Here is a 23,847-nt window from a genome sequence, read left to right as displayed (position 1 = left end):
GATTCTTTTTTTTTTTGGTTACAACTTTCAATCTATTTTTTATATTTCCTCTTCTTGATCTGTTCTCCAGATCTGCTGTTTTTCCTATAAGATGTTTCACATTCTCTTCTATTTTTTTCATTCTTTATATTTTGTTTTATTATTTCTTGTCTTGCCCTTGCCTAATTCTCATTTTAAAAGTCATTTTCTGCTTCAAGATCCTGGATCTACTTTTCTAGGTTGACTTTCTTTTCATAATATTCTTGTTTTTCTTGGATTGTTCTATATATTTTTTGTTTTTCCTCAATCTTTTTTGAATTCTTTTATAAATTCATTTTGAGAAGGTAACCATTTAATGTTAGTTTTTGTGGTAGGGGAGACTTTTTTTTTTATTTCAGTATTCTCCTTTGAAGATGACCCCAGATTTTCCCTATTTACCTAGTAACCTATGGTTGTGTTCTTTCTCCTATGACTGCTCTCTGTCTCTCTCATCTCTCTCTCTCTCTCTCTCTCTCTCTCTCTCTCTCTCTCTCTTGTACTCTCTTGTTCTCCCTCTCCCTCTCTCTCAAAGATCTTATTAATGCAATTAACTGTAGTCCTGGTGTGAGGAGTAAGATGCTCTTCCTTAACTTAGATCCATGACTCCTCAGATTGTCTGGGAGGTGAGAGTTCCTGTGTCTCAGTCTGAGCTACCTCTGAATCAAGCTAGCTCCATAGCTCATTACTTGCTGTTTTAGGATTGCTAGCCTATAGATGTTTACACTTCACACTAGTTCTGCCCCTAGTCTTATTTGTTTTTCATCATTCTACTTTTGCTTTGAGGCATAATTTTATTTTGTTGGTGGGGGAAATCTGAAGAACTTGAAAATTTCTGACCTATTCCACCTTTTTCCCCAGATAGCAATCTCTTTCTTTAGCAATCTCTAATAATAATTTGGTATCCATGACATATAACAAATATAAAACCAAAATCCACTACTTAAGGAATGATGAAGATATATGAAAAATAAACCATTTTCAAAAGATGAATTTCAAATTATTAATACTCATATGGAAGATTAATTAACTGGCTATAAAAATGACAAACAAAACAACTGATTTTGACAGAGATGACAAAAAATGGGAACAGTTAATCATGGAAGACTTATAGAAAAGCATACACACTAATATATTATTTGTGGATTTGCAAATTGACTCAGATATATTGTAAAGCAATTTTGACATCTATTCCAAAGATTTTAAGAGGTTATGGTGGAGAAGTGGGAAATCTGATATATACGAAAACAAAACCTGTTAATAAAGTAGCTACTTATTAATGGGCTATGACACAAACTAGTACATGTATTTAATGGAACATTACTGCTCTGTAGGAAACAATAAATATGATGAAAAAGTAATGTATGAGGAGATTTAGCTGAAATGGTGTAAAGTGAAATAAGAATAATCCAGAAAACAATATATGCTATGGCTCTATCAATAAAAATGAAAAGTACAATAATAGGAAAATACTCCAAACAGAATTCTGTGAAATTATAATTGCTAAGCTTTGATCTTAAAGATAAGTGAGGAAAGTTTTCACATGTGAAAGAATTTGAAACCTCATTCTTATTCTATGTTGACATAGAAGACTCCAAGTACAGAATATAACATATAGTATTGGAGTTTTTAATGTGTTAATTTTTTGAACAGTTATTTTTCTTCCCTTTTTAAAATCTTTATTATGTTTTGACTTTTTGGGACAAAAGAAAGATATACTAGAAAAGTATAGATGATATAAAAATGAAATGAAATATTAAAAAGAATTGCCTTGGAAAAGGAGTGGAACCAAGATGTTGGTACACAGGGAGCAACCCAGCTGAATTCTCTCAACATCCCCCTCTAAACAACTTTAAAATTGGGCCTCAAATCAAATTTTAGAGCAACAGAGGCAGCAAAAGGTAGAATGAGAGATTTTTCCAGCTAAGTTATTTTAGGAGGTTGGCAGGAAAGGTCTATGAAATCAGGTGGGGCTAGCACAAAACATGGCAACAGCATGAGCAGTAGGCCTTAGAGGTGACTATTGCAGACCAGAAACAGTAAGGGGGTTGAAAGAGATCACAAGGGAAGTTTTGCTGGCACTGTGTATATCTACTTCTAATTGTCAACTCTTTTGTTCAAATGCAATTCTGGGTTGTAGGTTCAAGGAAAAGAGGATCACTTATGATCAGCCACCAGAGATGATGGACCATGGAACCAATTCCAAGGCAAAGAGTAAGTAGTCCTTGTGGCTCCTGGAGAATAGATATCATATGTGGCTATAAAGGATAGTGGATCTTTTCTGGATAAAGGCTACAAAGTAGACTAGGAGAGCAGTGACCACACAACTATCCACAGATGACATCAAAAGTTTATAGACTTCCACAACTAACTCTGAAAATAGCAGGGAGAAAAAAGGCCTAAAGCTTGTGATAGTGCTTCCCCAATCCCAACTGAGCAGAGCTCAATTTTGACATAAAGTTCAAAATTAACATAATCTGGAAAAAAATCAAAAACAAAAAAAAAATTGCCCAAAAAACTATTATAGTGGCATGGAAGACTAAGACATAAATTCAGAAATAGTATCATGAAAACAACTACAAGCAAAATCTAAAACAAAAATGAATTGGACCCAAGTCCAACAAGAAATCCTGGGAGAGTTAAAGAAGGATATGAATGATAAAGGAAAAACTGAAAAAAAAAAAGAAATGAGATACATGCAAGAAAATTATGAAAGGAAAATTAACAGCTTGTTAAAAGAAGCCCAAAAATATTGAAGAAAAGAAGACCTTAAAAATACAATTAGGTGACACAAGAATCCACTGAAGAAAGCAAGTCTTTGAAAAACAGAATTGACTAACTGACAAAGGATTCAAATACTTCATGAAGAAAAAATTCTTAAAAACTGGAATTAGCCAAGTGGAAGCTAACAATTCCATGATACATCAAGAATATTACAAATTCAAAAGAATGAAAAATAAAAGAAAATGTGATATCTCAGTGGAAAACCAACTGACCGGAAAAATAAATTGAAGAGAAAGAACTTAAAAAATGATTAAGGTACCTGAAGGCCATCATTTTTTAAAAGAGCTAAGATATCATATTTAAATAAATTATCAAGTAAAGTTATCCTGATATTTTAGCTCCAAAGGGTTAAATCTTAAAAGAGATCAAAAATTAAAACTACTAAGAATATTATTAACCACATTACAGAGCTCTTGGTTCAAGAAGAAAATGCTGCAATTAGCCTGTGGAGCCACAGTCAGGATTATACAAGATTTAGCAGCTTCCATGTTAAAGGAGAAAAAGATTTGGAATATGATATTCTAGAAGGCAAAGGAACTCGCATTATAACCAAAAATAACCTAATCAGCAAAACTTCCAGGAGAAAAGAAAAGGATATTTCATGAAATAAAAGACTTCCAAGCATTCCTGATAAAAAGCCCAGAGCTAAATGGAAAATTTGACATTCAAATATGACATGAGAGAAACATAAAAGGTTAACATGAAAGGGTAGTCTAAGGAAATCAATAGTGAAACTGTTTACATTCCTATTTGGGGAAATAATATAATGTAACTTCTAAGAATTTTTAACATTATTAGAGCAGTTAAGAGCCTACCTATACAGAGGGCATCAGTGAATCACTTATGTTGGGATGATATAAAAAAATTAAAGGGTGAAAAAATAGATGCACTGGGTGAAGAGGAAAGGGTCAGGTCTAGAGAAGGGGAAAAGAGATATGGGAGGGGAAATAAAATGAAGCTGAATTAAAGGATGCAGTGCAGTGATCAGAAGCAAAACAGATTTTGGAGGAGGACTAGGATGGTAAGAGAGACAGAAAGAAAGAGAGGAGAGACAGATAAGAAAGACAGACACAGAGAATAAGAGAGAGAAAGACAGAGACAGACAGACACAGACACACAGAGAGAGACAGAAGTGCAGAAAAAGACAGAGACAGATAGAGAAAGAGAAAAAGACAGAGAAATAAACAGGAGAAAATAGTGTGGAAGGAAATATATAGTTAGTAATCCTAACTGTGAGTGGGAACATGATGAGCTCATCCATAAAACATAAACCATTAGAAATCAAAATTCAAATAATAAATCATTTACAAGAGATACACTTGAAACGTAAAAACACACAGATCTAAAATGAAGGGCTGGAGCAGAAATTACTATGATTCAGTGAAATAAAAAGGCGGGGTAGCGATCATAATCTCAGATAAAGAAAATTAAAAGTGATACTCAGGGAAAGTACATTTTGCTAAGAGATACTATAGACAATAACGTAATATAATAATGTATAGCAAGTTTCTCTGATAAAGGCCTCATTTCTTAAATACATAGGGAACTGAAACAAATTTGTAAAATAAAAAGCACTCCTCAAAGGATAAATGGTTAACAAATATAAACAGTTTTTCAGAAGACATCAAAGCTGTATGTAGACCTGAGATAAAATGATCTAACTCATTATTGATTAAAGAAATGCAAATTGAAGCAAATTTTGAAGTACCACCCTCACACATATCCAAAGTGATACATGCTGATGAGCATAAGGGAAAGATATATACACTAAAGAAGAGAAGGTAGAGTTGTGAACTGGTCCAACCATTCTGAATAATAATTCAAAACAATACCCAAAGGCCTTAAAACTGTGCATACCCTTGACATAACAATACCACTATTAAGTCTGTCTCCTAAAAAGATCAGAAACAAAGGAAAATGTTCTCTATATACAAAAAATATTTATAGCAGCTCTTTTTGTGGTGGCAAAGATTTCAAATTTGACAATAGACAATAGCTGAACAAGCTATGATAAATGATTACTGTTGGAATCTTTACAAAGAAGAGTACTCTGGGAGGAAGCCTACAAGCCCTATCTTCGAGGCAAGAGAAATTCATTGCATCTTCCACCTCGGTGCTGACTGGAGGCTGAAGAAAGCAGAGGCAGAAGCCAAGGACAAAGCTGCAAGAGCTCTTGGAACCAAGCAGAGAGATAGGCCTCTGAGCTAATCGGGCTATATTGAAGGACACAATAAAAGATCTGAACTTTTATCAGCTGGCTGCGATTTTGGAGTAATTTTTCACTTGTAACTGAAACTAAGGCTGCCTCCAGAAAACCTCCCTGAGAAACCTTCTCCCCTAGAGAGAACTCCTATATTTTAAAGAACAAAAACACCAACAGATTACGATGTGCTTTCATAAATTACTAGAGGAATAGTTTTAGAAAAGAAATATGTCAAGACTTGTATGAATTGATGCAAAGTGAAGTGAGAAAAATAGGGAAATTATTGTGCACAATAATTGCAATGTTGTCATGATGATCAACTGTGAAAGACTTAGCTATCCTTATCAGAAATAATGATCCATGACAGTTCTAAGTGAATCATGATGAAAAACTGCTATTTGCTTTTAAAGAGAAGTACTATCTACTTTTATTTCACTTCTGAGTGGAGAAGGGCAATTTTGTCACTTTCTTTTTTTAAAAAAATATGGCTAATATGGAAATGTTTTGCACAATTTTCCATATATAATGTACATCAAATTGCTCACCTTGTCTGTAAGTGGGGGGAAGGGAAAGAAAAAGAGAGAGAAAAAAATGTGAAACTCAATATTTAAAATAAGAGAATGCCCATAAATAATAATTTTTTTGAAAATGAATTGTATTCCTGGCAATAATATAAATGATGCCTGATTTCATTCTTTTCATTTTCTTATTGCATTAAATTTAATATTAGATTGTATATTCATTTTGAGCTTATTATGATATAGGACTTAAAATGTAAATCTATACCTAATTTCTGCCAAAGTATTTTTCTGTTTTCCCAGTAATTCTTGTCAATTAGAAATTGATTTATGTTCTTTGATTTACTGAACACTGACTTCTTGTTGTTTTTTTGTTTTTTTTTAATGCTGCTATTTCTTGCTTATCTAGTCCATTACACCAATCTACTTCTCGGGTGTTTTTGTTTCTTTTTCCCTTCTAGTTCCAAATAGTTTTGATGACATTGTTTTACAAAATAGTTTAATGTCTGATCATTTTTTCTTATTAATTCTTTTGAGATTCTAGATCTTTTGTTCTCCCAAATGAATTTTGTTATTGCTTTGTCTAATTAAAAATATTCTCCCTACCCCCCTGAGGCAATTGGGGTTAAGTGACTTACCCAGGGTTCACACAGCTAGGAAGTGATAGATTTGAACTCAGATCCTCCTAACTTTAGGATTGGTGCCTAAAAATATTCTTAATGTTGTTATTGATATAGTACTAAATCTGTATATTAATTTCCTTCATATTGTTATTTTCATTATGTTGACACAGCTTAACTATGAGCTGCAAATATCTTAATGATAATTTTTCTTTATTTACAGGGTGTTTTATGGTTGTATTTATACTAAATGTATGTATGTTAACTCCTAAGTATTTCATGTATATTGCAATTCTAGTAGAATTTCTTTTATTATAATTTCTTTCTTGTTTTACTTAATACTACATAAAAATACTTTGTATTTTTTCACATTCTATTAACTTAGTAAGATTAATTACTTATATCAGTATCTTCATTAATTCTCTTGAATTTTCTAAGCACATGATCACGCCATCTATAAAAGAAATAATACTGCCTTTTCTTTTCCAATGTTTACACTTTTATGTTCTCTCTTTGTTTCATTTTTTATCTATATCTTTCACTCTGTCTTTCTGTCTGTCTGTCTATGTGTCTCTGTGTCTTGTTCATGAAGCTCCCCAGTCCTTCTTACTAGACTTCTTTCCTTCTTCTTGAACCTTGGGATGATCTGATTTATTGGATATAATTTTTCTTGGTAATGGAGATATTCCCCTGGATCTCTGCCATGGATTTACTCCAAAAAATGAGGTTCCTAAAATTATAGCAACCACCATGCTTACAAGGCTACCTGTACTAATACAAAATAAATTGGATATAAATGAACATTGCTAGAGGAGAATGAACACCAGAGTAAATGGCCCCCACTTCTTCTAGGAGCAGGAAACCTAGGAAACTGAAAGGAAGAAAATTCCAAGAGTCAAATATTTAAAATTATAACATTCAACTGGATTGCAGTAATGTCTTGGTCAGAATGTGGGCTGGGGTAACAGAAAAGGAGAAAGAAAAAGTCAGAGACACTGCCAAGCTAGTAAGTAGAGTTTCAGTTATTTTTTTCAGTAAGAGTCATCATGTCATAGGTTGTTTTAATTGTTTTTTGTTGTTTTTTTATTTCCTCTTCTTGTCATTGTCCTATGTTGCTCTATATTGGGGGTATTTTATCAGTTTATCAAGTATGATATAAAGGTCTACTTCCTTAGGTTACATTCTTCTCCCAGAATTCCCCCAAGTGCTCATTATTGTATAATAGAAGAATTGGCCAAACATGTATGCTGTATCAACCCATGTGCATGCTTGGTGATCCTGCTTCCAGAAATGCATAATAGAAGAGTCTTTTCCCTTTCTGATTCAGAACTTCCACAAATTTCTCTGGTTGTTTCCTATCATCTCACTGTGTGGTCAATTAACCTTTCAATTAGATGCTGAGATAGAACTGAATATGCATACAAAAGTTCAAACATACATATTTCTCTTTCTTTCCTAGTGGATTTCAAGTAGGAATGAACAACTATAAGAAAAGAGGGAACAATAGGGGAATAAATGAGCCCATGACCTACTCCAGGAGCACTTTATTGCCTTATCTAGCTTCCAAGTATCATTTAATAAATGGTATATCTGTTTCTTCAATCTCTCTTGTATTTATTTTTTCCTTGCCTTAGGTGAATGAATATCAGAGATGGACTGGACCAATTACAACCTTGTGATCTTTAAAAGGTCAGAAGAAGTATGAGAGGTCTGGCAATTTGAATCAGTAACAAAGTCTGCCAGCAATCACAGCAGCCAAGTCTGATGAGGAGCCAGCCCTGAGAAATGACCTGCTTGACCCAACCCAGGAGTGAACTGACCTAACAACTAAGAAACTATCTCCTGCAAACAAGCGAATGACTCATCCATGAGTTATGACAAACTCAGAGGAGAATTTCATGGCAGGGAATGTTTTATAGAAAAACAAAATTTAAATCCACTTTTAAAGTCTGGTAGAGAAGAGTATTCTACATTTTGGGGAAGCTGTTATACTTCCATTCTTGTTAAAACTTTATCATAAATATCTCTTTGCAAAAACTAATTGATGTTAAGTGGATAAAGATGGGGGCAACATCTTTTAACTGGTTGAATTATAAGGGAGGAAACATACTGGATGGGGTTTATATGTAATAGTATTAAAGAAGCCTCTAATCTCTCCACAACCCCTGGAACCATGAGAGCAGAAGTAATTAGCTATGCTTTGAGGAATCATCCTCCCTGTACAGGTAGGGGAAGGATCCCCAGAGTAAGCACTACTGTTTTTTCTTCATGATATAATTTCTTAATCAATCAATAGGAATAAAAAGCTCTAAGGAGTTTAAGGAGTAAAAGTGAAGGAGAAACCAAAATTTTCTCTAGGACACTGAAATTTAGGAGGGCACAAAAATGTAAAATTATTTTTTAATTTTAAAAAGATTTTAAAATACTGTCATTTTAAAACTTTTTACATTTAAATTTTGACTACATGTGCCTTCCTTTAAGTAGCATGAAAAGAACTGTACAAGAATGACTAGCCAAACAAGGAAACTACCATATGGTTTGCTTCATTCCCTCCATGGTGATCTCCTTCCCACCTTGGCTGGCCCAACTGTGCTATTCTCTCTAATACCCAAGTGGAGACTTGCCATGAGGACTATCATTACACTATTTCATTTTCTCTGTTTCCCCCCAAAGGGTGGTTTCCTCAGCTTTTCCCTACTTTTAGTCCCACTTTCCCAATAAATAAATTTGTCTTATGGAGTTGATTTGAGTTGCATTTGGATCCTAAGACTTCTGTCCTTGGTGTGTTCTACAGGGAAGTGAAAAAGCACTTAAGAAGCTGATATCCATAAGGAATGGCTGGACCTAACCAAGTACACACACACACACAAATCCATGCTTTAGGCAGCATACATTAAAGACAATAAGGCAAAAATGTTCAAGGTTCTTTCAAAGACAATGGGACAGATAGATGGTATTATCATTACTATTAATAAATTGTTGTAGAAGATACTAATAATTATTCATCGGCCTACTTTCTTATGTCTATCATTTAGTTTATTATCTCTCTTATCTCTGTTCTTTACAAGAATCATTTATATGCTAAGTGAAATGAACAGAACCAGGAGGTCATTGTACATGGCAACAAGAAGATTATATGATGATCAATTCTAATGGACATGACTCTCTTCAACAATGAGATGATTCAGACCAGTTCCAATGGTCTTGTGATGAAGAGAGCCACCTACATGCAGAGAGAGGACTGTGGGAACTGAGTGTGGTGCACAACATAGCATTTTCACTCTTTTTGTTGTTATTATTTGCTTGCATCTTATTTTCTTTCTCATTTTTTCCGGTTTGATTAGATTTTTCTTGTGCAGCAAGATAATTGTGTAAATATATGTGCATATATTGGATTTAACACCTACTTCTACCATGTTTAACAAATGTTGGCCTATTTGCCATTTAGGATAGGGGTTTGGGGAAGAAGGGGGAAATTGGAACACAAAGTTTTTGAGGATTAATGTCAAAGAATTATCCATGCATATGTTTTGTAACAGAAAAAGCTTTGATTAAAAAAAAAGTCAAGTATAGATGGATTAAGGGTCTTCTTGATGAATATGAAAGAGGTAATTCTGTCCTATAAGACAAATATACAAAGATGCATAGAGAAATGCAGGATATAGAGAAAGATGTAGAGGTATGCAAGATTCCAATATGTCCATTTGCTTTTTTTTTAAATTATAAAAATCTGCCAAGCTTGTTAGAACAAAATAAATTCTTTCTCTCAATTCCTGGGCCCTTCTCCAAGAAGTTGTCTTCTCTACATGTAAAATTATGTAAGATTCCTTGATAGATGTCACTAGAGAAATAACTTTGTCCAACAATCCTAATCATCAGTATCGAGTAAGATATAAAATGAGACATCTGCTCACCGGAAGTGTTTGTCTATATCATAGAGGATCCTGAGTAGAGCCAAAACAAAGCAGAATTTCTTAAAGATATTCTTTAGGTATTCCAGTTTGCAGATCACATTATATTGATTGCATCAGGCTCCATGATACTGCAGGCTTCCGTAATCCACATCCACTAAATAAAATATTGACCTAAAAATCTGCACAGGAAAAGCCAAGTAGATGAAAAATTGCCTGAATTATGATTTACATTACAATTATGTGTGGTTCATCAAGTTAGTCTATTGACACATATATCTTTGTATTAAAAATAATAAAAAATAACTGATATTTATAAGATTATATTTACAAAATGTTTTATGAGTCACCTTGTTTAATATTCACAATAATACTAATATTAATGCCAGTGTTCCCACATACTCCTTAATATTATTATTGCCCCCATTTTACAGATGAAAAAATTGAGGTACTGAGAGATGTGATTCTTAAGATTCAGAAAAATGAAACAGTGAAGCATTTTTAACGATTCTAAATATTCCTTTAAGTCAACAAATATTTTTCCAATACTATTGTTCAGCATTAGATATGTAAATACAACAATGAAACTGTCCCTGATCTGAAACAGTTTATGTTTTATTGGGTTGATATGACATGGGCATAGGTAATTGTAATATAAGATGAGAAATTGAAGGGACCAAAGATAAAAACCAGACAATATACTCAAGAAATATGTGAGGAGGGACAATGAAGGTTTCATGGAGACTGGAGGTCTTGATGATATCATGAGAAAATTAAGGAAACTGAAAGACAAAAATGAGGAAAGTGTCTATTCCAGGAATGGGACCATTTAGACAAATGTATAAAGAAAGGAATGAAGCCAACAGCCCAGGTCATTGGGCCATTAGGGTGTATGAAAGGTGAAATAAAATTGCAAAGATAGTTTGGAGGCAGATAGTGAAAGGCCTTAATTTTCTGGCTTATAAAAATGTATTTTATCCTAAAGGAGCCATTGAAGATTTTTGAGCTCAGGAGTGAAACTATTGGACCTATGCCTTAAGCAGTCTTACATAAGGCATGGATTGGTGAGGGAACATATAAAAGGCTAGGATGAATTGTGGTAGAATGTAAATTGTTTGAGAGTAGGGCCTATCTTTCTCACTTTTATATTTGTATCTTGGTGTCTAACTCCATGTCTCACATATGGCAGGTACTTAATGCATACCTGTTGATTCTTTGATTTATATGATCAGCCAGGAAGCTAGTGTAGTAGGCCAAATGAGAAATGATGAAGACCTGAACTATGTTGATGTCCACATAAGTGGAAAGAATGATTTGGATGTAAAAGATGTTGTAGGGTTAGCATCTACATGACTTGTCAACTTGTATATGGGAAGGAGAGAGAAAGAAGAAATAGGCAGATAACTATAAGGCTATTTTTCTTTCAATTAAAATTATTAAAATCATAATGTGTCTATTTCAAAATCATTCTCTCTCCTTTCTCAAGGCGTTCGGCACCTAGCTCACTCATTTTTCTTTACTCCTCAACTTCTATTCTTATACTAGAAGACTTGAATATTTATGTCAATGTTCCCACAAACTCCCTAATATTGCAGTTTCTTGTTCTTTCTTACTTTTTTTTTTTTTTGAGGCAATCAGGATTAAGTGACTTACCTTGGTTCACACATTTAGTAAGTGTGGAAGGCTGGATTTAAATTCAGACCTTCTTGACTATGTGACAAGTACTCTGGTCATTGTGCCTCTTAGCAACCCCTTCTCAGGGTTCTTAAATCTCATGCACAAGCTTCTCATTCCACCTCAACCCACATGAGGAAGGTGATCACACATTAGATCTCACCATTACCTGTTTAAAGGGATTGGAAACGTCTCTCCATGTGCATTTGATTTTGTTTGGTCTTATCTTTTACAGAAGATAATATTCTCAATCATCACACCTTCACCCCATCCACTAGAGAGAAAGATATCAAGATGACCACTGAACTATGTGCTAACAACTAGTATGATACAATAATAATGGGAACCGGTATAGGACAAGGAAGAATGTGATCACCTTTAAGTGAGGAAGAAGGGATGAGATTCAAAAATAAGAATAAGGTTCTCCAAGAAGCCTTTCCTGATTCCCTTTAATGCTAATGCCTTTCCTGTAAGATTATCATTAATTTATCCTGTACATAGTTTGTTTGTGTCTAAGTGCTTAAGGGTTGTCTTCCTCATTAGCCTATGAACTCCTTGAGAACAGGGACTATTTTTTGCCTTTCTTTTATTCCTACTACCTGGCACATCATAGGCATCGAATGCTTGTTGACCTGACTTTTTTCATAGGAAGGACCTGGGAAGGGTTGGACTTGAAGACTGGGATGCAAGTGGGGTGTTGCAAGTATAGGAACAGTTTTTAGAAACACAGAAGTGAGAACATATAGAATATGTCCAGTGAATGGATGGCCCATCATTTAGTTTGGTTGGTGTGTGCCCTACATGAAGAAGAATTTTATGAGACGTGTCCAAATAGATACATTGAAAGCAACATCTGAAGGGCTTTGAATGCAAGGTGAACAAATTTTGACTTTATTCAACAAGCAATTGGAGTCAGTAGAGGTACTTTATTGGTATAGAGGTACTATTTTCTAGAGCTATATTTTGGGAAAGTAATTTGGCTCCAGTGTACAAGGCAGATCAGTGTGGTGGATAGGTGGAGATATTAGAGGCAGGGAAACCAATTAGGAAACTATTACAACTAATATAGGTAAAAAAAAGAACAACTGTCTAAACTAGGGTAATGGCAGTGGGAGAAAAATAAGATGATGGATGAGAGGTAGAATGGACAGGACTTTCTGAATAAATGTGGGCACTGAGACTAAGGGAATGGCTCAAGATTTTGACCTGAATAACCAAAAGGAAAGTGTTACCATTAATAGAAACAAGGACTAAAACATAAAGTATACTGCATATTGAATTTACTCTCTTGGGCATCTTAAAGAGACTGTAGTCTTGGGACCCTAAACATAATTCTCATTTATCATGTCCATGTGATACCATAATAGGTCTCATGCCTAATCCAATTCAATTGAATTAATATTTTTAAGCAATTTCTAGGAGGAAAGAACTGTTAAAAATTGAAATTATATAAGCAGAAGTAAATAGTCCTTGCCTTCAAGAAGCTTATATTCTGTTGAGAGAGTACAACATGGACATTAGTCAGTAAACACAAAATATTGAAAAGAAATGTCAAGAGTGAGAGAATTTACAACTTGAGGTGATTGAAAAAGACCTTCTCTGGGAAGTCAAGCATTTGAAATGGGAAAGAAATCTTAGAAATTCTGATGGTGATGAAGGAGTGCATTGTAGACACTAGGGGATCCCTTGTGCAAAAGAATGAAGGTAGAAAATAGATATCATGCATAATAGAATAGATTCTAATAGTCTGACTACAACATATATGTATGATAAATATTATTCTTATTACAACATATATGTGTGCTAAAAAGCACAGATTTTAAGATTTCACACTTTCTACTGAGTTGCCCAGTTCCTTACCCAAACTACCATTTCTGTATGTTGTGTAAATGATCTTAATAGGGGGATTCAATCTGGTTCAATCACTTTCAATGGACCTTAACCACTAGTTCTAAAATGGTCCATCTCATTTTCCTAATGGTAAATAAAGGGTGACATACGAGAAAGGGCCTTGTTTTTAGAAGGTTGTTTGAATGAAATCTGTAGAAAACTTCACATTTTGTTAATCATTCTTTGTGCCATAGGAAAGCTCAAAAATGAAATGGGTTTGGTTCTAGGTTCTGGGAACTATTAGAAAAATAGTATTCCTGTTGCTGTAGCATTTACCTGCTCCTGCTGATATTCTTCCCAGGGAGTACAAACCCCCTGTGAAGAATCTCACAATAATTTCCAAAGAAGGCATATAGGCTGCTACAGTAAGGTGATTAGGATTTCAAATATGTAGTTTACAATAGGTATAGATAGAATTCTAAAGTTTTCCATTTCACTCCTCTATACTATGGCACAGAATAAGAGGAAGAGAGCTGGTTGGTTTGCCTTTGGGTTGCCTTTGGGAAATTTATCAATGATTGTAATGTCCTTAAGACTCTTTAAAATAAAGGGCAATTTTTTAATTATCAGCATTCTTTTCATGCAGCTATAGGGCTGAAAATCATGTAATGACTTACAATCAAATCTAGCTATTTCTTTTTTTTTATTTAAACTGTAATATTTTGAAATTGTAACTTTTTATTGACAGAACATATGCCTGGGTAATTTTTTACAACATTATCCCTTGTACTCACTTCTGTTTTGACTTTTCCCCTCCCTCCCTCCACCCCCGCCCTACATGGCAGGCAGTCTTATACATGTTAAATATGTTATAGTATATCCTAGATACAATATATGTGTGCAGAACTGAACAGTTCTCTTGTTGCACAGGACGAATTGGATTCAGAAGGTAAAAATAATCTGGGAAGAAAAACAAAAATGCAAACAGTTTACACTCATTCCCCAGCGTTCTTTCTTTGGGTGTAGCTGCTTCTGTCCATCATTAATTAACTGGAACTGAATTAGGTCTCTTTGTTGAAGATAACCACTTCCATCAGGCTACATCCTCATATGGTATTGTTGTTGAAGTATATAATGATCTCCTGGTTCTGCTCATTTTACTCAGCATTAGTTCATGTAAGTCTCTCCAAGCCTCTCTGTATTCATCCTGCTGGTCATTTCTTACAGAACAATAATATTCCATAACATTCATATACCACAATTTATTCAGCCATTCTCCAACTGATGGACATCCATTCAGTTTCCAGTTTCTAGCCACTACAAAAAGGGCTGCCACAAACATTCGTGCACATACAGGTCCCTTTCCCTTCTTTATAATCTCTTTGGGATATAAGCCCAGTAGTAACACTGCTGGATCAAAGGGTATGCACAGTTTGATAACTTTTTGGGCATAATTCCAGATTGCTGTCCAGAATGGTTGGATTCATTCACAACTCCACCAACAATGCATCAGTGTCCCAGTTTTCCCACATCCTCTCCAACATTCATCATTTTTTCCTGTCACCTTAGCCAATCTGACAGGTGTGTAGTGGTATCTCAAAGTTGACTTAATTTGCATTTCTCTGATCAATAGTGATTTTGAACACTCTTTCATATGAGTGGAAATAGTTTCAATTTCATCATCTGAAAATTATCTATTCATATTCTTTGACCATTTATCAATTGAAGAATGGCTTGATTTCTTATAAATTAGAGCCAATTCTCTATATATTTTGGAAATGAGGCCTTTATCAGAACCTTTAACTGTAAAAATGTTTTCCCAGTTTGTTGCTTCCCTTCTAACTTTGTTTGCATTAGTTTTGTTTGTACAAAGGCTTTTTGATTTGATGTAATCAAAATTTTCTATTTTGTGATCAATAATGATCTCTAGTTCTTCTTTGGTCACAAATTTCTTCCTCCTCCACAGATCTGAGAGGTAAACTATCCCATGTTCCTCTAATTTTTTTATGATTTCATTCTTTATGCCTAAATCATGGACCCATTTTGATCTTATCTTGGTGCACGGTGTTAAGTATGGGTCCATGCCTAATTTCTGCCATACTAATTTCCAGTTTTTCCAGCAGTTTTTGTCAAATAATGAATTCTTATCCCAAAAGTTAGGATCTTTGGGTTTGTCAAACACTAGATTGCTATAGTTATTTTCTATTTTGTCTTGTGAACTTAACCTATTCCACTGATCAACTATTTCTTAGCCAATACCAAATGGTTTTGATGACTGCTGCTTTATAATTTAGTTTTAGATCAGATATAGCTAGGCCACCTTCATTTGCAAATCTAGCTATTTCCATATTAAAATTGTGGCTTTCCCAAAGGTCAAAATATTAGTCACAAGAAGACTGTAGTCAGTCTATTATAAATGAAGAATTACACAGGAGAAAAAACATAAAAGACATCATCAGAATTATATGATTAGAAAAAGGGGTGAGCTAGCCATGGAATCAGTGTGAGATATCACAATGAAAAGTCAACAGCTTCTATAGGTATAGACATGCAATTACTTTTCCAATCTTCTTTCAACAGTTCAAGTCCCCATAATATGGCTGGCTAGATCTCAGGTTAGGAGTGTCTTTCTGTAAGATTAGTTCAAGTTTTAATTTTTGATGTATTCTCCCTAATGACGCTAGACATTGCCAGTTAATATAACACTAGCATTTATATAGCAATTTAAGGTCTATGAAGCTCTTTGTAAATATTACCTCATTTTATCCTCACAAATAATTAAAAGGCTTTTTTTTCCCCATCACATTGTAAGCAGATGAGAAGTAATCATAGAAAACCAGAGCATATTCTGAACATGGGGCAGGGCAACTTTCATGGCACATCCCCACACATTTCCAGAAACAGGTTTGCCTGTTAATTTTGGTTTATCCCCATGTAGAACAGATTGAGCATACTCAAAGGACCAGGCCCTCACTGGTCAGCATTCCTTCCCTTCTCCTTGTCCTCACAAAATGCAAAAATTCTAAAGGAAGGGGCTCCAGCATGTGGAGTGGATTTTTTATGGGGGATGTATGGGAGGGCAAGGATAAGACGAAAAAGGGTAGATAAAACTTAATCTGCACTATTGGAAGCATTGCCACATGGATGACCTTATAGTTCTAATAACATATTGATAGTCTAAAGCATCCAAGAATTGGAAATTGTAGAGTTATAAAGGAAAAGACAATAAGTATACATGAAGCATCTACACTGTGCCAGCATTGTTCTAATTGCTTTACAAATATTACCTTATTTGATAAAAGAATAACCTTTATATGCCCAAAGCGAACTTATTGTTATTAATTACTCAGCTTCTGATAACTAAAGTTGAAATTAGAGCTCATACATTCCATCAATGTAGGAATTTGGATGAAAGTCATCCAAACATTTACTGCGATACAAAAGATATCAAAGATTTTGAGCTGATCCTACATTTTCTTATATTACTGAATTTTATCTAGCTCAAATAGGATATTTTGGCAATAGATTTTGGGAAACCGACTGAAAAGAAATGAAGAATTAATGGCTGCAGCCTCTATGCTTAGTTTTACTTTTGAGTTCATGCTTTATCTTATTTTAGACTACTTGTTCTGCTTGAATGATTTCCAGATACCTTGATATTACTCAGATGGCTAATCTTATCTATTGCTTCCTTCTGTATTATTTAAAAACATGGCCAGATCTACTCCATTCTTAAATTAAAAATAAAAAATAAAAACCTTTTACATTGTATTGCTATACCCTCAAAATGTCCTATATCTCCTTCCTTTCCAAAGACAAAATCTTAGAAAAAGCTGTCTCTATTCATTGTCTTTACTTCCTCACATGCCATTCATTTCTTAATTTCCTATAATCTTTTTTTATGAGATGGCCACTAAACCAAAATTGGTCTCTACAAGGGAGAGTGAGCTATTTACTGCTAAATTCAATGGCCTTGACCAATTCCTTGACCTCTATTGACATGGCCAAACACTCTTTCCTCCTGGACACTCTGTCACTTCATCTAGCTACTCGTTCTCAGTTTTCTTTATTGACCATCATCCATAGTCTGTACTCCAGTCTTAGAACAATATATGATTTCCTTAGATTCTATAAGTTTAATCACCATCCCAATGCAGATGATTCCAAAATATAAAGATCAAAGAGTAGCTAACATTTATGTAGCACTATATAGTTTAAGAAATGTTTTATATATATAAATATAAACATATACACACACACATATATATGTATATACACATATCTGTTTATCTATCTGTCACTTGATCCTCACTGTAATATTCAGAAGTTGTTGTTATCATGTTTATTTTTAGATGATGATGTGATACTTACTATTTCTACAGTTGCTCTAAGATTTAGTGTTCTATATGTACTATTTGATCTTCACAATGCTCCTATGAGAAATTGTTATATTATATTTTAATTATTGGCATTATCTTCATTTTACAAATAAAAAACTGAACTTGGAAAAATTGAAAAGGTTTGAAGCAGAATTAGGAGCAAGGTTTTCCTGACTCAAAGTCCAGCACATCATCTACTATACCACCTAATACTAATCTTATTTATTTGCTCTGATCTGGCCTCATCTCACCAACTGCCTTCTAGGCACATCTACCAGAATATTTCATAATCATAAGTATTTCATACTCATAGGCAGCTAAGTGGTGCAGTGGTGAGAGCACCAGCCTGAAATCAGGAGGATCTGAGTTCAAATCTGACCTCAGACACTTAACAATTCTTAGCTATGTGAGTTCAGACTTCACTTATCCCTAATTGCCTCAGGAAAAAAAAAAGAATTTCACATTCTTATGTCAAAGTAAACATGTTCTCTTCTTTCATAAAACCATATCTTTTTTTCAAACTTCCCTATTTCTGTTTAGGACTTACTTTCCCAATAACTCAGAATTGCTACCTTGTATCACTGTCAGTGCTTTCTTTCCAGTGTTATGTCTAATCAGTTCTAAAATCCTATTTTCCACATCCTCAATACCCCTTCTCTAGAATAGAATTTCAATAATTCATGCTTGAATTATTGAAGTACCTCACCTATTTCCAATTTCTCCCCATACCATCAACGATAAGTCTTCTTACTGAATTACTTACATCATGACTTCCTTTGCTCAAAAACTCCATTGGCTCCCTATTTTTTGTCTAAGATCAAGTGAGGTTTGTAACCGTGAAATCATCCTTGGTTCTTCCTTCTAGCTTCTCTCTCATATTGCAGTCTTGCAAATTGTATTCCCATAACATCTCCTGGATCTCTCTGATTCACTTCTCTCCTATCACAAGGCCACTACCCTAGCTTAGGCAGTGAATATCATTAATTTAAATTAATTATTAATATTATTATTATATTATAATAATTATTAATTTAATTAAAGTAATAGTCTCTTTATTGGTGTTTATGCCCCAGATCTCTCCTCATGCTAATCTTATTACTCTATATGAATTATCTAATTTGAACTGCACAACACCCCTGGCTACTTAGATACTTACATACTTATTCTACAGATGGGAAATCAGAGACTTCAAGCCAGGGTTTAGCCACCCTGACTAGAAGTCTCTGATTTTCCATCTGTAGAATAAGGGTGATAATAGCACTTAGTTCACAGGATGATTGTGAGGGTAAAATGAGTTAATACAAGTAAAAATGCTGATGGATGCTCTTATTGTTGCTGTTGGTATCTCTATCAGCCATTGATAAATAGGTTAAGTTGCACAGGTATTTATAATAGTTAGAATGACTTATGCAGTTAAAATTATTCTTAAAACAGTATTACTGTTTCTTTAAAGGATATATGAAGAAAGATTTTATCTGCATACAGAAAAAGAACTGATGAAAAAGTATGTATAGGATATATAGATCTATATATCCTATACATACTTTTTCATCAGTTCTTTTTCAGTTCTATATTCTACATATATACATATATATACTACATCCATAAACATACAAACACACCTATTTGTATCTAGTTAAGCCATCTCTAGAGCAGGGTGTTCGGTGGGGAGGAAAGAAAAAAAGAAATCATGTTATATGATAACTTTATTATATATTAAAAAGGAATATCAATTGCATACAAAATAGATTTGTAATTTCATATGCAATCATTTTTAATAGTATGCTATGGGAAAAGCTTGCTTTGTTTCATAAATTAAAAAAAAATCAGCACAAGGCCAATCACAGAGTCCTAAGGTATTCAACTAGAGACTTCATTTTAAGTTGGCATTGGTTTATTAATGACAGAACTTTGTATCTAGTAATTCAACCAGTTATGAATTCCCTAAATGTATAACTTTCTACTTCTCTTTTGTCCTTGGGACTAGAATGAAAGATTTTGCCAAATAATAAGATCTCAGTAAATTATAGCATTAATATGTTCTGTAAATCTAATAACTATTAAAAATGAATATATCATGACATGACTTGACTGTTCTTTGATAAACATGCTGACTCTTTGTTGTTGATTTCATTTTCGATCTTCTCTCTATTGATTATCTCTAATCTACTCTGAATGTAGTCTGTACATAACTATTTTCATGTAGCATCCCCTTCCCACAGACTGAGTTTTTTGAGAACAAAGACTAATTTTTGCTTTTTTAAATATTCCTTGTACTTTGCACGATTCCTGACACATAGTTATTGTTGTTCAGTCATGTCCAACTCTTCATGATTCCATTTGGAGTTTTTTTGGTAAAGATGATAGAATAGTTTGTCGTGTCCTTTTCCAGATCATTTTACAGGTGAGGAGACTGAGGCAAACATGGTTAAGTAATTTGCTTTGGAAAATAGCTTTTAAAAGTCTGAGATCAGATTTGAACTCAGAGAAGTAAATCTTCCTGACTTCAGGCACAAGCTGCCTGTTGAACATAGGAGGTATTTAATAAATGCTTATTAATTGATTGACTACAATGACAATAGCCTTAAACCAAGAGTCAAGACCCACATTTTCATTCTACTTCTATCCTTTATACTTGTATGACTTTGGGAAAGTGCCTTAATCTTTCAGGTCTCATTTTCCGTTTCTGCACAATGGGGATAATAATACCTTTAACAAAAACTCCCTCATAGAATTGTTGTAAGTGCTACATAAACTGCAAACCTCCTATGTAAATGTATTCCATTATTATTGTTATTATATTGAAATCTTACTCTGACCTGGAGGTGCATTTTGATCCATTCTACAATTATGTGCTATAACACACACACACAAAAAAAGAGTCTATCAAAGCGCATTTTGGATTGGGGTTTGCCAGTGTGACCTGCTGCAATCTATCTTTTGAAAGGAAAATAATAGCTGATGTCTTAGTATGACAGAATTCTTCAAAACAATCACTTAAACACTTAATCTATTGTCTCTGAGCAATCAGAAACAACTCAAATATGCCAAACAACGACCATTTGGGTATTACCATCAGTGTTAGTCACTGAATGAATGCCAAACCACATAATGGAGTATATAGTTTCCCCTGACCTGAAAACATCCTCTGTGTGTCTCCTACAAGAGAGGTAGAAGCTGCTGCCATCACAATTGGTGAGTTTCTCTTTCCACACTGCCACCACTTGGAAGGAACAAGGACAATGAATTTCTTGGTATTGTGCCTCTATCTTGAAGTCATAAGGATCACCCAAATGGCAACCTGAGCTCTGTGGGAAAGTGATAGGTACTTACTAGGAGATGAATGTGGTTAACAATTGGTGTGTTTATAACTTTGATTGGATACTTAGATCTTCCATACATTTATGAAGAGGGGGGAAAATATTTCAGTAGTTTTTTGGGAAAAATAAACATATAAACACCTATATGGAAAGGGGTATTTTTGAAAAGCATGTAGTATAAATGGAGTATTTTTTCCCAGATAGATAAGAGTTAAAGTAGATTGTTGGAAATTCTAAAATTTGCTAAATTTGGGAACTTACTGGGCTATTAGCAGTTGGGTATATAGGAATGATCATGAACATTGGAATTAGGAGATCAGAATTGAAGTCTCAGGTCAAAGATTCACCATTTGCATGTCCTTAGGGAAGTTATTTCTCTCTTAAGCTTAAAGACTGCTGAAATGACTTCCAGTTATAACATTCTATCTCTATATGAGCCATAATTTTGGTTTTTAAACTGTGATTTCCCAAGTAAATTAGTCAGAACTTGTTAGTTACTTGTCATCCTTTGTTTCTAAAGGGGACCAATGACATCATGAGTAAGGTCTTGACTTGTTTATGAATTAAACTTAAGTGAGATAGCATTAAACAAAGTCATCAGTTTCATTCTCTTTTCCAGAGACATCAAAGTCCAGTGGCAAGACAAGAGCCAAGATGACTGGCAATGTCTTAGGATGCAGTGGATGACTTTTGGTGTCTTCAAAGGCTGACCAAGCTCCATGCTCTTCATTGTACTTGCTTTAGTCTTGTTCTAATCAACCCATTCCATTGAGGATATGTCTTCACATGCTCAGGGAAGGTATTCCTCTAAATTACCAACAGAATTAAGACCTATCAGGTGTCCTTAACCCAGTGTAGCCCATCTGCCAAGATGCTTTACTGGGATGTGGTTTCTATGCCTGCTACTTTTTGGAATTATCCCATACAAACCTGTCATTCACTTAGTTGAGAATTGGAAACATGGCTAACTTCCTTCTTGCTGCCTTTCTATCCACAGCACGTTTGTGCAAGGATGAAAAAGAGAGGGAATACTTTTCTCTCATAAGAAAGGATGTGGAAAAACTGAGAAACTAATTCATCATTGGTGGAATTGTGAATTGATCTGGCAATTTTGGAGAACAATCTGTAATTCTGCCAAAAGAGTTATTAAACTGCTTATACCCTTTTACCTAGCAATACACTACTAGATCTATTTTCAGAGATGAATTAGGAAAAAAGAAAAGAACCTATATGTTCTAAAAATATTTATATCAACTCTTTTCATGGTGGTAGAGAACTGAAAATGGTGGGGATGTCTGTCCATTAAAGAATAGCTGAAAAAGTTATAGTATATGATTGTGATGCAATACTACTGTGGTATAAGAAATGATGTAAGTGATGATCTTAAAATAATGCAAAGGCTTATACAAAATAATAAAGAGTAAAATAAGCTGAACCAAAAGAATGTATCCAGCACAACAATATTGGTTTAAGAATAATTTTGAGTAAATAAGTCATTTTGACAATTATAAACACTGGCTTTAGCTACAAAGGATCTATGAAGGAGACTGACATACTTTCCAGAGAATGAACTGATAAATACAGGTATGTATAGAATGATCTCTTTCTCTCACTCTCTGTCTCTGTCTCTGTCTCTGTCTCTCTCTCTCTCTCTCTCTCTCTCTCTCTCTCTCTCTCTCTCACACACACACACACACACACACAAACACACACAATCATACACACACACTTCCACACATACACACATCTGTGTTTAATGGTAGCAATTTCTAGGATGGAGCAGGGAGAGAAGGGGGAAAAAGACTTCAAAGGTAAAAAAAAAAAAAGTATTTTCTAACCTTGCTACTGGTTATTTTGATAGTCTTTTTTTTATCATCAAATTGGGTCTCGGGTACACAATTAGCAAGAGTGAGGGTTCAGTGAAGACATTATTTTGAGGAAGGTAAGGGATTCGGGCAAAGAGATTGTTTTTCAATATATAGACTGTTGAAATTGGAAGGGTTCTTAAATATTAGTCTTTCTCTCATCACATTGTAAGCCCCTTGTGGGCAGAAATTCTCTTTAGCTATTTCTGTATTCCTAGTACTTAGCATACACAGTGCCTAGGGGCATTTTAAAAAAAACATTTACTGATTGGTTGATTAATTGTATCCTCTGATACAAATGCTTAAATTTGGAGAAGCAGCAGCAAAGCATTCTGAGATCATCCATTTAACACTGAAGTAGATGGTATCTGACACATCTTCATTTAGTAAAATAAACAAGCAGTTAAAACTGCTTTCCTCTCAATGAAACAGAATGAAGCTATTTTTTAAAATGCTAAAGTAGTGCTGAGTATTAACACAACTTTGATGACAATAGTGCTATTTTCAACTGTGCAAACTATCTAAACTGTCTCTCAAAGGATTTTGGGTAGATGGTAGAATAGGCTGGAAAATTCCAAGCTCTCCAGATCTCCCCCACAAACAAGACAAAATAGCATTTCAGGATGAATGTGGAGTGGTAAAAATAAACAAAAGTTAGGGCAAAAAATAAAGTGCTTCTGGAACAATGGGAGAAGATCCTCAAAGACCTTAGAATGGAGTTTTGGCTC

The sequence above is a fragment of the Sarcophilus harrisii genome, chromosome 2 (genome assembly GCF_902635505.1).
Source record: "Sarcophilus harrisii chromosome 2, mSarHar1.11, whole genome shotgun sequence".
NCBI lineage: Eukaryota > Metazoa > Chordata > Mammalia > Dasyuromorphia > Dasyuridae > Sarcophilus > Sarcophilus harrisii.
Note: the sequence above shows the minus strand (reverse complement) of the source record.